General features: G+C 51.5%; 1 long non-coding RNA gene across 1 annotated transcript; it reads left to right on the top strand.

The window, feature by feature from the left end:
* Positions 1 to 1,942: 1,942 nt before the first annotated feature.
* Positions 1,943 to 2,809, top strand: LOC133230148 (uncharacterized). The gene is made up of 2 exons (XR_009730763.1): positions 1,943 to 2,045; positions 2,461 to 2,809. It is a non-coding gene; the product is annotated as an uncharacterized LOC133230148 (long non-coding RNA).
* Positions 2,810 to 15,341: the final 12,532 nt, after the last annotated feature.

Raw genomic sequence — 15,341 nt, 5'->3', positions numbered from 1 at the left:
GTAAAGACCTGGCGGAGGAGGCTCTCTCTTTGTTGGGGTAGACTGAGGTTTCCCTGCATCAAGGAAAAGGTTCTTTTTGAGGTCCACCGATCCCCTCACCCTTCCATATCCGTCCCCCAAAAGGCTTTCTCGGGACCCTAAGCTCCCTAGTCTGTCTCTCTCCTGGGGCTGTTTAACTCTGAATCTTACCCCCTCAAGTAGCTGGGAAACGATGCCAGCATCACTCTGGCTGTGGAATCCAAGTTGAAATGTGGCCAGTACATGGAGAAGGCTGAGGAGCAGGGCGGGTGGGGGTTGTTTGCAGGGGAATGTGGGCAAAGGGAAGAAACAAAGGGGAAAGAGTGAGACCCTCAAGTCGATGACATCCCCTCCAAGTGGGGATGCTAACACCTGTCTCATGAACTTTAGCGTTTCATTCCTTTATTGTACGTTTAGCGGCTATACCTTTCTTTGTACGCATAGTAGGTATATAGACAACTGCGTATTAGTTTGTTGAGGGTTTGCAAGAGGAGGTAAAGAATAGTGCAGAAGGGCATCCACTCTGGATTCTGGATTCAAATCCTGACCCCACAGTTGTACAACAGCCCCCCCTACTATGCGCCTCTTTTTTTCTGTTTAGCAGAGTCAATGGCAGTGACAGACCTTCCAGGGTTATTATGAGAATGAAATGAGTTAATTTACATAAACACGAGAACAGTCCTGGCACTTACATTTGCTGTGTGAGTTTCAGTGTTTATTATTTAGAATAGGGGCTGGCACCACCTGTTTTTACATGCCCTCCCTCAAGCTCAGAATGGTTTGTATATTTTTAAATAGTGGTGCAGGGGATGGGGACAAAAGAAGATTAATATTTCAAGATGCATGAAAATGCCATGGGATTCAAATTCAGTGTCCATAAAGAAAGCTGTACTGGAGCACCGCCACGCCCTTTTCATATTGTCCGTGGCTGCTTTCACGCTACGAAGTAGTTAAGTAGTTGTGACAACTGTCAGTGCCACAGGTGCAGAGATTTTTGCTTGTTTGATCTTTAGTGTTTCCCCAGCGCCTGGGACATAATAGTTGCACAATAAGTTGTATGAATGAGTTTGGCCTCAGGCAAAAATGGGGTGTGACTTCAACATTCCTAAACTGGACCTGGGGGTCCCCACTAATTAAAGCAGATGTTTCTTTTGGAGATCAAAGGGGGGCAGATTTCCCTTGTTCACCCTTCTCAAGGGGAAACAAAGAATCAGACTGGCTGCCCAGACTGGCTGCCCACAATAGCCTTCCTTTAGGCAAGTCATTCACACACCTGGTTCAAGTGGACTCTTTTTATGTTGCCAAACTATGTGAGCAGGTCCTGGGGCCAGTGGTTGGGGGGAGGCAACTTGGGGCCATCACTGGGGGGGGCCCCATACCTTCCTTCCCACTCTGACCCACTCACTCACAGCAGACAGAAGTGTGACAATGGCTTCCTGAGAAGAATTTGATGTTCCTGGGCCAGGTGCTCCATGGCAGAGGTGTTGTGGGGTGGAGGAGGGAGGGGGATGGACCTTCATCCCCTGAAGGAAAGAGGAACAAGGATACAGCCAGGCTCTTTGGGAGCACTCACAATGATATTCCACTTGGCTTTTCCAAGGGGCTCTCCGAAAGTCCAAGTGAAAAGTTTCTATCAGTCAGCTCCGAGAAACAGACAAATAACCCAGGATAGGAACACATACAGGTCCGCATCCTGGGAGGACACACCAGGCTGCCCAGGTGATTGGGCTTGAGGGCTGCATAATGGAGTCTCCCACAGCTGGTAGAGGCTCCTTCCTTCATCTGGTGTTTCCTGAAGTCCTGCTGTGTGCTCGACGCTGGTGTTGTTGCTAGGAATAAGACACAGATCTTTCCAGGTGGAGCTCACAGCATTCTGGAACATAAATAATTATGATGCAGTGAGATATGTGCGAGGTCACAGAGCTCCTCGAAGAGTGTAAGGGTACAACCAGACATTTTACAGAAAAGGAAACCAAAACAGCCAAAAACATGCAAAGAAGTTTGTATCTGGTTTCAGAAAAATGCGAGTAAGAGCCACATGAAATGCCTTTTAATGCCCATCAGATGAGCAAAATTAAAAATGGGTGATGTCACTTAGCTCTGATTCATAAACAAAACAAAAACCATAGCCTCTGTCCAGCAACCAGACTCCTGAGATTCCATCCTGGGACCTAAGGATAAATATACAAGGATACTTATGTTTTTTGAAGTGATAAAAACCTGGAAACATTTACTTCCAAGATGAAAGGTTAAGCTGTGATATGTCTACACGTGGAATATTATGTGATTGTGAAAAAGGATGAGTTGGCTTTGTTCTAAGTGCCCTGGAGGACTTCCATGGTATATGGTTAAGTAAGGAGAGCCAGAGGTGCACAAATGTTCCGTGTCTATGATGTGATGCACATTTTGATGCTAACAGCAGTCCTGCCTCTTCCCATGTAGGTACTTTTTCTTTGCATATGACCTGTAAGCATGGAGCATCCTTCTGAAGGCTACACACCAGATTACCAGCTTTGGAAGTGGAGACTAGAAAGAGGTAGATAATAAAGGAGAAATTAACTTGGTCAACAGCAAAACCAAGAGAGTATACACTGGCTAATGTTGATGGAAAATATGTGACTTAATGTTTCTATAGGCTACAATTGTAAATCTGTGAAAGCTAATTTGTACATGGACAATGAGAAGCTTGTGTTGTAGACGAAAGAAAACATTGCTTTAATCTTGGGTGGGTCTGTGGGTAATTTTCTTTCTGGAATTCTGTAGTTTCAATTATAGTGTTTCTTATTCAGTCTTTATGATCATGTAATAGCAACATTATCCACAGTTCCAAGCTAGGCAGTTAATTTGTCTGGGGTGTGGGAAGTTCAGGGGTTTCAACAGAGCCTCAGAAGAGAGATAAGATGGGACGTCCTTCTTCTCTGGGAAACTGGCTAAAAGTTGAGCCGGTTAGGGAAAGAGAACAACTGTCTACCCACCCCCGACTTCTGGGAGGGTAAAATTGCATTGTTTACCCAGAGTAAGTATTTTAGTGCCTAGGCTGTTCTAGTCCAGTACTCTTGCCTGGAGAATCCCAAGGATGGAGGAGCCTGGTAGGCTGTGGTCCAAGGGGTCGTGAAGAGTCTGACACGAGTGAGCAACTTTGCTTTCACTTTTCACTTTCACTTTTCACTTTCACGCATTGGAGAAGGAAATGGCAACCCACTCCAGTGTTCTTGCTGGAGAATCCCAGGGACGGGGGAGCCTGGTGGGCTGCCGTCTATGGGGTTGCACAGAGTTGGACACGACTGAAGCGACTGAGCAGCAGCAGCAGCAGGCTGTGCTAGGCTTGCTTTAGGCACTTGCTTTAGGCTCTTGCTTTAGGACAGGCAGTAAAGAAGATACAAAAGGTCCTTGTCCTCATGGAGCTTATAATCAAGTGGGAAAGACACATTAAACAAAAACAAATACATTGTTGTTGCTGTGGTTTTCATCCCCCTACTTCCACTCTGTGGCTTTGCTGCAAGACCAAGTGAGGCCAAGGACCTGCCTAAGAGAAGAGGAAGCATTCCTAGCTTTAGATTTCCCCAAACCTTGGGATTGGCTTGACAGATACATTGGCATGAGGAAAGTCCCCCAGAGGTGTGTGTCTTTCTGTGCATGTTTCTGGATGTTGAAAGACGCCTAAACACAAGAGCCAGAGTCTACCACCTTGACCCGGTGGACAGACCTCCATGATCGGCAGGCTGTTCATCATGCCTGGATATGCCAACTTGCCTGTCATCCCCAAAGTGACCTGAGATCACTCCCTTTCAACTCCCAGATGCCCTGCTGGCTGTCTCTGCTCCCTCCCTGCAGGAGCCCACCAGCACCCTGAGGCCCCAGCGGAGCAGGTAGAGCAGCTGGCCTCCCAGGGCCCTGCAGCCCTCTCCCTGGGTGGTTAGGCACAACCTGGCCCCTTTCCTCTCGTCAGGAGCTTTGCCCTCCCAGGGCTTCCCTGCTGGCTCAGCTGGTAAAGAATCTACCTGCAATGCAGAAGACCCCAGTTCGATTCCTGGGTCAGGAAGAGCCCCCTGGAGAAGGGAATGGCTGCCCACTCCAGTATTCTTGCCTGGGAAATCCCATGGACAGAGGAGCCTGGTGGGCTACAGTCCATGGAATGGTAAAGAGTTGGACAAGACTGAGCGGCATTTACTTTCACTCTGGCCTCCCAGCCCCTCCCTCTGAAGGGGCCCCTTCCTTTCTGCACCCACTCTTCCAATGCAAGCAGCAGGCAAGCAGGGAGAGGGAAGGGAAAAAGAGAGCAGAGCTTTGGTCTTGAGCTTCAGATGGCATCCTTGCAAAATGCAGCCCTTGCCACCTCCACTGCCTGTTCACAAGGTCCCTCCCCTGGGGTCAGATGGTGCTGAGGTCTTCAAAATCCCATATTTCAGCTAAAGCCCCTGGAGCTGCCCTCCTGAAGTGTGAATACCTATATAATGGAAGCTTGTCCAGCCCTGCTGGTTACCCAGGGAGCCCCCTTGACCATGTAGCAGCATTTTTAAAGAAGAGCGACTTGAGTCTAGTTAAGGGCTTACCCGACAGTTCAGTGGGTAAAGAATCTGCCTGCCATGCAGGAGACACAGAAGATGCGGGTTTGATCCCTGGGTCAGGAGGATCCCCTGGTGTGGGAAATGACAACCCACTCCAGCATTTTTGCCTGGGAAATCCCATGGATAGAGGAACCTGGCAGACTACAGTCCATAGGGTCCCAAAGAGTTGGGCACGACTGAGTAAGCAAGCATCCATCCATTCAAGAAGGTCTAGTTGGAGAGGGCAGAGGGTACGTAGGACATCTGACTTGAAGCTACATTTGAGTAAGATCGCACAAACATCAGTTGTCCCTATCAAAGACCGTCCCCTCTCCAAAGCGGTGAATTTTATAAGTATTGGGGGCATATGGATATCTCCTATATTATTTTCAGCTTATTTGGAATTTTCCCTAGTTAAAAATTAAAACAAAAGGATTTAGGAGTTGATGAAGATTTAGGGGAAGGAGAGAAGGCAACCTACAGTCTTCTTGCCTGGAGTATTCCTGAGGAGCCTGGAAAGCTACAGTCTATGGGATCGCAAAGAATAGGACACCACTGAGTGACTAACACATTCAATCCCTCTCCACAAACTTGACACCTGATACAATTGTCTGAAGTTCCCAGATACCATCTTTATCTCTGTATCTGCCTATCTATGTCTTTCTAAACATCTATCTATCTAAAATCAACACGTCAACACTCCGCTTCAGGCAAGGTGTAGAAACTGAAATTAACTGACCGTGCAATGGAAAGCGTCCAGCTTTGGAAGGAAGTCCACCTGGATTTCCATCCTGGCTCTGTCCCTTAAGGGCCGTGTGACCTTAGACCAGTGAGTGACACAGCCTCTCTGAGCCTCTGTTCTCACCTATAAAGGGAGATAATCACAGCATGTGGGCATCAACATGGGCACTGAAGGAAGAGCTCTCTGCAGGATGTCCTGGTTGGGCCTTGGGAGTGGGTCACTCGAGGAAAAGGTGTGGCAAGGGGGGTAGCTTGTTCCTGCCTTAGGCCAAGGGGAGAATGCTTCTGAACCCTCACCCCCATGGCCCCGCTCCTTTGATCTGAGGCCAAGTTTGTGGGAAATCTGTGGGGTTTGGAGGTCAGAGAGGAGGGGAGTTTGTCCACCCTCCCCTCCCACCCCGCCATGGGGACCAGGGCTCCCTCTTGCCTGTGTGTCACCTCTGCCTCCATGGTACCTGGGAGGCAGCAGGGGCCCGGGGCTCTTCTGAGGATGTATCAGACCCACCAGGCAAAGGAAGTCACAAACTCTCCACCTCGGGCCCCATCTCACTTAAAAACATAATTAAAATACTTAAAACTCGTCAACATTCATGAACAGGGGCACACAAAGCTGTGTGGTTAGCGTCTCACCTCTTTGCAAGGGTCTTCTCAGATCCCCTTGGGCTCTCCAGTCTCCTGGCCTCATCTGCCTGTCAGTTTTGCTCTGGAGACAACAATCTGTGACTCCAGCTACATTCTCCCCCTGGAGAACAGAGGAACTGGGGTGTGCCGGGTGACCTGGGCAAGACAACCCGCAGTGATCAGTCCTCTTACTTCCCCTGGACTGGACGTTTCCATAGCTCAGAGACCTTTCTGCCTTGCCTTTCTGCTGGATTCCCCAGCATGTGATCCAGAGCCCATCACGGAGCAGACCCTAGAGGTTGCAAACAAATTTTCATTGGGTGAAGAAAATGAATCTTTACGTTTACAAGTAATTGAAGCAGACTTTTTTGAGTACTCTTCTGAGCGCTTTACATACTGGCCCCTTTAATTCTCTTGTAGGCAGCCCTACAGGGCAGGTACTGGCATAACCCCGTTTTTCATAGATGGGGAAACAGAGGCACAGAGGAACGAAATAACTTGCTGGGAGGCAGAGGAGCGGAGAGGCCAAACCAGGTCGTCTGTTTTGGGGTTGTCCGTGAAAGGACACCCCTACCCCATCTGGTAACCTCAGGATATTAAGGCTCCTCATGTGACCACCCTCCCCCATCCCCCCACCCCCACCCCAACGAACATTTCTTCACTACCTAAGTCGGAATTGGGAGCCTTGGTTTCAGGCCAGCTCTGTCATTACTCGGGAATATAACCTTGGGCAAGTCTATTCCCATCCAGACATCAGTTCCCCCATCTTTCCAGCCGGGTGGTTGGACTAGATCATCTCACAGGGCCCTTTTCATTCTAAAGCCCTGAATTCTGGGACTGTTGAAGGGGGCCCCATCCTTCATTTTCTGCCCTAATGAACAGGCTCTCCAGAAGTCCTTGGCTTGGCCGGATGGCAGCTCTGCTTCCCGGGGCAGGAGAAGGTTTGGAGTGCTGGCAGAAGCTTCCCGAATCCTCCCCTCGCTCCTGCTGTGGCCTTGGCTCAGGCTGGGGGCTCCAGTGCCTCTCCCAGTGGGTGCCGGAGGCTGGAGCCGCCTTTGTCTGCCGCAGGAGGCCAGCCAGGCGGCTGCGGATGCAACCGGCCCCTGCCCAGGCCTGGGAGATGGTTTTTTTTCCCTGTGTGTTGCAGCTGGGACCGTTTATAATAGAAAAAAAAAAAAAGAGAGAGAGAGCGAGAGAGAGAGAGAGAGAGAATGACCAGGCCAGCCGGCTGGAAAATAAAGAGACTTAAAAAGAAAAGGGCTAGGCTGTTCTTCTCCTGTGGAGGCTTTGGTTAAGCAGAAAGTTTTAGTTCCTTTCTGAAAGGCATTTGGGCTTTTGAAGTCCCCTGCGGGAGCTCCCTCTGGCCCCTGGGAAGCCAGGCCCTGGCATGTCCCAATGTGAACGACCAGGATGGGGCTGGGGCACTCAGAGGAGGCGACAGCAGGCACTGGGAAATACTGCCCCAGGCCAGGTCCGCTGGGCTCCCAGCAAAGCCTCCCTCTGCTTCCAGCCTAAGCCCCATCAGCTCTCTTCGTGGTCTCTCTCTGCATTTCCTCTGCCCCTTCTGCCTTTGCTGTCTGGCCTGATGCTGGTGGGGCCAAGGGAGGGAGTATACCGAAACGTGCATCTTCATCTAGTCAGAGAACCAGAGACATTTTACAAACGGGGAGACTGAGGCAGAGAGAGGGTTTGTTTGAGGCCACCCAGAGAACCTAAACGTACTGAGCAGCTATTGTGTGTGCTTTGCCTGTACTAACAGTAGCTGTGCTTCCCAGATGGCTCAGTGGTAAAGAATCCACCTGCCACTGCAGGAGATGCAGGAGACGCTGGTTCAATCCCTGGGTTGGGAAGATCCCCTGGAGTAGGAAATGGCAACCCACTCCAGTATTCTTGCCTGGGAAATCCCAACCCACTCCAGGATTTTTGCCAGGCTTCTGGAGGAGCCTGGTGGACTACAGTCCATGGGGTCGCAAAGAGTTGGACATGACTGAGCAACTCAGCATACACAGCATTGACAAAGCTGAAGTTTATTAAGCCTGTACAGTACGAAAGGACCTGGGAATGAATTTAGGAAACAGGCAGATATAAGAGAGCTCCTCTTAGGCAGGCTGTCTGACCAGCTCTCTTTTCTGGCCTTTGCTGATTCCCAGCCTCGCCAGTGAGCTCTCCTCCCCATCAGCCCACCACCCCTCAGCAGGGTCATAGTCATCACCCTCACTGAAGAAGAACCACAGTCAAAATGTAACATTTCTCAAGCACCAACTGTGTCCCGTGCTGTATGCCAGGCGTGTGATGGCACTGCTCATTTCATGCCCTCCACACATGACTGAGGCAGGTCAACGGTGAGATTATCTTACGGCTCACAACCACCTATGCCATATTGGTATTACTCTCTTGATTGCTTTACCCTGGGATTCAAATCAAGGCCTGTCTGGCTCGAGAGGCTGAGCCCTTTCTCTGAGACCAGCCTCTATGGTTGCGGTGGCCCGGTGTGTCTTAGAGTCTGCCTCTGGCTTCTGGGGTCATCTTCCTTCTCCAGTCACCACCATTCACTGGGCATGAAGTGGGCACTGTGGCATGAAGGAGATTCTTGTCAAAACCTGGGGATCTGCCCTGAAATAGCTTTCAATTCGACCTAGCTGGGTAGGCAAAGGTTTTTACCAATTGGTCTCCGTTGTCCAGCCAATGAACCATGTGAAAATGGTTGACTGCACAGAGATGTAGTGGGTATCTCTTCTGTATGCTGCACAAATTGAGTTTTCCTCCCAGTGTCCTAAGTTCTGAGCACTTGTGGGGCACCAGAAACATAATGGGGAGCATGGCAGCCTTAGCCCTGATGATCTCACTTCCCCCCTTCCTACCTGGGCTTTGGGTTCTTAATTGGGTGTGCCCAATGCAGGGGCCAAGGGCTTCCCAGGTGGCGCTAGTGGTAAAGAACCCGCCTGCCAATTCAGGAGACATAAGAGACATGGGTTCGATCCCTGGGTTGGGAAGATCCCCTGGAGAAGGAAATGGCAACCCACCCCAGTATTCTTGCCTGGAGAATCCCATGGACAGAGGAGCCTGGTGGGCTACAGATGGTAGGGTTGCAGAGTCGGACATGACTGAAGTGACTTAGCACAGAGCAGGGACCACACATTGCTGATGCTCTTCTGAAATCTCCATGGTGTTTCTTTTAGGCCTGGACACCTATTAGGTTTTTTTTCATGATGCTGGTGGATGGGAGGGAAAAGGGTGCATGCACAGGAAACAACCCAATATTGTCTTTTTTTCCCAAAATTATCTTAGTGAGTTTGGTCCTGCACACTGTTAGGTCTTCTTCATAAATAATAGTGGTCACAAAAGGGGTTGGAAGTGGGTGAGCATTTGTTTTTCTTGTTTGGAAAGTTGTGTTTGCTCCTGGCTGTGCAGATCCTCGTTGCAGCACGGGCTTCTCTTCATTTGCGGCAGGTGGGGAGGGGAGCTCCTCTCTAGTTGTGGTGCTTGGGCTTCCCGTTGCGGTGGCTTCTCTTGTTGCAGAGCACAGGCTCTAGGGCTCTCGGGCTTCAGTAGTTGTGGCTCCCAGGATCCAGAGCGCAGGCTCAGTAGCAATGGCACACGGGCTTAGTTGCTCCACAGCATGTGGGAATCTTCCCAGACCAGGGATCAAACTGTATCTCCTACACTGGCAGGTGGATTCTTTACCACTGAGCCACCAGGGAAGCCCCAGCGTTTGCTATTCTTACCTATCTCTGCCAGGTGATGGTGAGCACAAGTCTCTGGCCAAATTCTGCCTTGTAAAAGTTGTGAAAGCAGGATCACCCCAAGACAAAATAGGCCCTCTAACCACTTCTGATATGAGAGATATGCTCTGAACAAGCCCCATCTCACTGACAGGCAGGATGCTGTATCCTCTGCTGGGTACCCTGCAGTGAGACATTATTTCTGATGGTGAGACCCAGGACCCTGAAAGGATGGAGCCTGGGGGTTGGGAGGAGAGAAGGGGTGTCCCCTAAGGGGACAGATTACCCCAGCCTCACCAGATTCATTCTCCCTGTGCAGGCAAGTTGGGGAGCATCTCTAGAACACTGTCCTCAACTGTACCTTGAATGCCTTGAATTCCACCAGTGAAAGCCCGTTTCTAAGTCTATCACTTTTTTGGACATCCTGTTTGCTAATTAGTAAAACATTGGTGGCTGATGGAGCTACCGACAGCCAAAGGCCTTGTGACTAGTTCTGAAATGTGCCCCTGCCTGATATAACCACTCTTGGTCAAGCTTAGAAAGCTGGACATTTATCACATTCATCATACACTGGATTGCTTTTTTTTTATTTTAATCAAAGTGAATCACAAAAACATTGGAAAAGAAGCATTTTGAGAGTGACCGAAGGTTTGCATGTGCCACACACCCTGGGGCAATCAGAAGTCGTCTGGGTGGAGGTCTCAGGGTCAGGTCAGGAGTGTCAAGGTTTACCAGGGCGTGAGTCTATGGGGATCCTCATGTCAACTTGGTTTCTTTGCTGCCTGTGGGTGTTCTCTGCAAAGACTGCTGACACTTGAAGAATTAAATAATTATAATAATAATGATAAAACAGAAATGGCTTTCCCAGCTGAACAGAAACTGGAGAAGACAAGGAGGTTCCCACACCCGACTTATTGTTTTTGGCCCTCTACTCCCTCAGCTCCAGGGACACAGATGTCTGGGCCTGCCGCTGGCCACTTTGAATTGTGGTCATGGGCGGGGGACACTGGGGACCCTTGGGGAATTTCAGGAGCATCTGTAGGGATTTCCCTCCCCAAAACTCCAGGCTGAGAACTAAGAGCAGAGAAAGGGACTCTTTCTATTTTGACTTACTCTGTTCTGAAGTCTCAGAAGCTTCCAGACCAAGGACTCCTCAATGTTGCAAAGCCAGCTGTGGAGGCAGGAACACCTGACTAGTGGGTAGTGGCCAGTTCATAGTCAAGGTGACAGATTCAATCTGACAATCCTGACAGATTCAACCATGGGGCATAGTCATTGCTTCCTGGGTATCCCCAGGACAGGAGTGCCCAGGAAAACCTGGGTTCCACAAGTAGTGGGTCATTATCATGAAACAAAAATGCAAAAGAGACAAAGGAACAATCAAATTCTCTTGAACACAGAGCCTTCTCCGCAGACCTAAAGATGCTAGAAAACTTCTAGAAACCAGCAGCCCAGGGAAGGAGGTACTTGTCGGTGCAAGGAGAGAATTTGTGTAATTGGCTTCTCTCTCTAGAAATATTTTTGAACTTGAGGACTGGTAAAGGGGAGAGACAGGAAGGGAAAGGAAAGAAGCCTCGTGACCTTCCCTTGGTCACGATGGCCAGACCAGCAACACTTAACCAACAAGAAATCTTCGGGACAACCCCATGAGATTCACATTCTCTATAGTCCCATTTTTCAGATGAGAAAATGGAGGCACAGGGTCCCTTCTCGAGGTCTCCCTGGAGGTAATGAGACTGGACCAGAAGCTGGATCAGATTGGTTCCTAAGCCTGGCAACCCCTGTTTCCTTGGGCCCTTAGCTCTGAACCGTGACAACTTTCCCTTGGAATCACCCCGTTCCTTTCCACATCTGGCCCTTAACGCACTGTTCACCCCATCAGGAACTCTGTTCTCTGTCCTTTTCCCTGACTTCTTCCTCCTCCTCCAGACTCTTGGCCAGACCACCACTGGGACCCTCTGATTTTTGGCCTCATTTGCACTATAGTTTTCCTTCTCAGGATTGTTCAAAATGGTAATTAAATAATTATTTATGTGGCCATTTAGTAAAAAGTCAGCCTCCGCATCATAGAACAAGACCCAGCAGGGAGAGACTGTGGTCCTTCTTGTTCACTGTCTTACCCTCAGTTTGGGCACACAGTAGGCATTCAATGAATAAATGATGGTTGAATAAACCAACAACAGAGGAGTGAACTTACTTCCTGGGGGGAAACTAGGGGTTCGTCTTCCCTCTCCAAAATGACTGTTTCTTACAGGCTGATGCAAATTTTTCCAGTGGAGAGTGTGATTCTCAAGTTATTAAAACGGTAAACAGGGACTTCCCTGTGGTCCAGTGGTTAAGAATCTGCCTTCCAAAGCAGGGAACATGGATTGGGTCCCTGGTTGGGGAACTGAGATTCCACATGCTGCGGGCAACCTAGTTGGAGCACTGCAACTACTGAGCCCACGCTCTAGAGAGACTGTGCGCTGCGACAAGAAAAAGTCCACGGGCCGAACAGAAGAGCCTGTGTGCCCCAAGGAAGACCCAGAGCAGCCGAAAACAAACAAACAAAAAAGCTAGCAAACAAAAGAAAACAAAGATCACAAAATCCAAATTGTATACATTCAGGTGTCATTTAAGTGTATGCATGTGTGTGTGTGTGTAGTGGGAGAATTTGGTCATTTGGTCACTTATTGCAAAGTAACTCTAGAACAACTCTGGAGACTTCTCGAGGATACCAGTGTAGAGGTCAAAACGAACCCTATCTCATGTTACTTTATTGCCTTACCTTGTTTTTTGTCACCCACAGCCCCTTTTGCATTCACCAGACTGTTCTGGAGTATGCTTGCTGCTTTTTGAAGCTCAAGGAGGAACCTCATTTGCTGTGTGTCTGGGGATACATCATTAGAAGCAAGCCGAATTGGAGGGGAAAAGGTAGCACCTTGGGTGAGAGGCGCCTGTTCTCTGGTGAAGTTGCCCATTTATGTGAGCAAGGTCTTGTGCTGTGCTGTGCTGTGCTATGCTTAGTCACTCAGTTGTGTCTGACTTTTTGTGACTCCATGGACTGTAGCCCACCAGGCTCCTCTGTCAATGGGAATTCTCCAGGCAAGGATACTGGAGTGGGTTGCCATGCCCTCCTCCAGGGGATCTTCCCAACCCAGGAAAAGAACCCAGGTCTCCCACATTGCAGGCGGATTCTTTACCATCTGAGCCACCAGAGTCAAGAATACTGTAGCCTATCACTTCTCCAGGGGATCTTCTCGACTCAGGAATCAAACTGGGGTCTCCTACATTGCAGGTGGAGTCTTTACCAGCTGAGCTATCAGGAAAGCTCTGAGCAAGGTCTTACCTGTTTTCAAAAAGGTTAACTTGTATTTTCTCTTACATTTATGATGGCGGCTCCTTACGGTTTATAAAGGGTTTTTCCCAGCCTCTTCTTTGGGTAGGGCAGAAACAGCTGCCCCTTGGCAGATGAGGAATTTCTCATGGCAGGAGGGACCCAGACTCTTGGATCCCCTGTAGGAAGTTAGGCAGGTGGGACACAAACCATCACCTGAAAATGACCTTTTTCTGCTCTCAGGTCTCCAAGGCTGATAAGGAGCAGAGCCCAGGTGGCAGGCAGCTGGCCCTGCCCTCAGCTCTGTGCCCCTTGAGACCCTTTCAGTAGGAGTTCCCGGAGTTTTGCTGCTCTGGAATTTTCCTTAAAAGATCATTATTTCTGGAAGGAGTTAAAAAATGAAACAAGCTGCTCAGAAAGCGGGCCGGGTGAGGCAGGGAAGAGGTGGGGCTCCCTTGGCACCCTGACTGCCACTGAGCTGGGAGAAGGCAGCCAGGTCTTCGGTGGGGGGGTGGGCGTCGGGACACGAACGTGCGCGACAGCGACGCTGGGGACGGTGATCAAAAAACTTGGTGCACGTCTCCAGGACCCCTAGCCCTTGTGCATTAGTGCCCTCGTGGATAGACTATCGCCTGCCCGCCCCTCCCCCCCGCCCCGCTCCTGTTACCCCTGCCTCTGCCCTCTGGACCTTCTGCAGTTCCCCAGGGTGGAAAAAGGGCAGCGCCGCGGGTCTCCAGCCAGTCCTCCCTGCCCGGTGACCCCTCCTTTCCTCCAGCAGCCCCTTCCCCACCGCGCGTTCCTTTTGTCCACCCCCTCCCTCTCCCGGCTCCCGGCTGGGCACTATCCGCAGTCTCCAGCCCCCCAGAGAGCCCGGGAGGGCGAGCCGGGGGCTGTTCTCCGCCCCCTCCCGCTAAGAGAGGCAGCCCGCGGCGGGGGCACCCCGGAGCCGCGGCCAATCGCCCCCCTCCCCCAGCGTGTGCCATCTGCCGCCTGTCAGCCTCTCTCCGCGGGCCGCGATCCCAGGCGCCGGCGGGGGTGGGGAGCTGCTGCTTCGGCCCCTCCTTCCTGGCTCCTGCCCAGGCGCCTCGCGGCCTCTGCCCTCGCTGTGGCCCTTGGCACCTCTTCCCCTCCTCACCCCGGCCGTCCCTGGGCTGCGGGAGGCGGCTCCCGTTCCCCTCTGGGAAGGCCCAGAGATGCTGGACGCTCTAGGACGCAGGAGCTGGGGAGGCAGCGACCCGGGGCGGGGAAGGCAGCCCTCATGGAGGGAGGGGCGGCTCTCAGGGCCTGAGTCCCAGTCAGGGGACGGCTCTGCCCTGGCCCCTCTCGGGACACTCGCTATGGGTCTCCTGGTGGCAGGGTGTATGCCTCGGAGGCGTCGCGTTTCGCTGGTCGCCCGACTCTACCTCGGAGACGGCCTTGAGCGCGCTAGCTTGGTTTTCTCCCTGGATCCTGCCTCAAGGCCCATCCCAGCTAGCCCCCCAGCCGCTGGGGAGGTGGGGGTGGCATCTATCTCTGCTATCAGCCCAGCATGGGGTCGGGACCCGGAGGCCCAGAGAGGAGAGCGGGGCTGAGCGGGACTTCGAAGCTCGCCGAGGGGGCGCGGGCCCGGCTGGCGGGCGGGCTGGGAAACTGCGGGGCGCAGGCGCCCTGCTTGGGGCGGGCGCCGTTGCCCGGCCGGCCCCGGCGCGGCTTTCGGCGGGCAGCAGGTTCTTCCGTGAAAGGTTGCCCTGGGTAACTCGTCTCCGAGGGGACACAGCCCTCCCCTCTCCAAGTGGCAACTTATCGATCCGCGAGATTGATAACCCTCAGCGCCGCGCCGCGCACTCGCTCCGCTCTCCCAGCTCTGGGGCTCGCCGGCCCAAGGTGGCGCCACTCGCCCAAGGAAGGGCGGGGTGGGCTGGCGGGAGATGTCAGGTCCTTTTACCCACCCTGAACCTGGCCTCCTGCAGCTTGTGGGGGACGGAGGAGGCTAGGAAACGGTTTAGGGGAGCCTCTTGGAGATGACTTTTTCTAAATCTGAGCTTTTCCCCTGGAGGCTCCGAGACCCAAGCCTCGACCTGTTCAAGAGCTGCTAGGACCCGAGGCGCCCCCTAGTGGCTGGGGCAAAACTTTGTGTCAAGTAGGAGCTGGTCTATTTGTCAATCTCGGGAGGAGGAAGTGCTACTGCAACGTTTCGGGGCTAAGGTGTTTCTTTACAGTATTAGCGAAGAAACGTGCAACCAGACGCGGGAACTCTACAGATTCAGGTGTTGGGGTGAAAAAGATTTAGCCCAGTAGAGTAAGAGTTTCTGGGTATGGGGCAGGAATGGTCTTCAAACACCGATTGATGGGCAGAATCTGAGAAGGAAAAATCAGGTTCAGGGATAATGCATATGC

Source organism: Bos javanicus, chromosome 18 (assembly GCF_032452875.1).
Source record: "Bos javanicus breed banteng chromosome 18, ARS-OSU_banteng_1.0, whole genome shotgun sequence".
In the NCBI taxonomy this organism is placed as follows: domain Eukaryota; kingdom Metazoa; phylum Chordata; class Mammalia; order Artiodactyla; family Bovidae; genus Bos; species Bos javanicus.
This window is presented reverse-complemented; position numbering and strand designations above follow the sequence as displayed.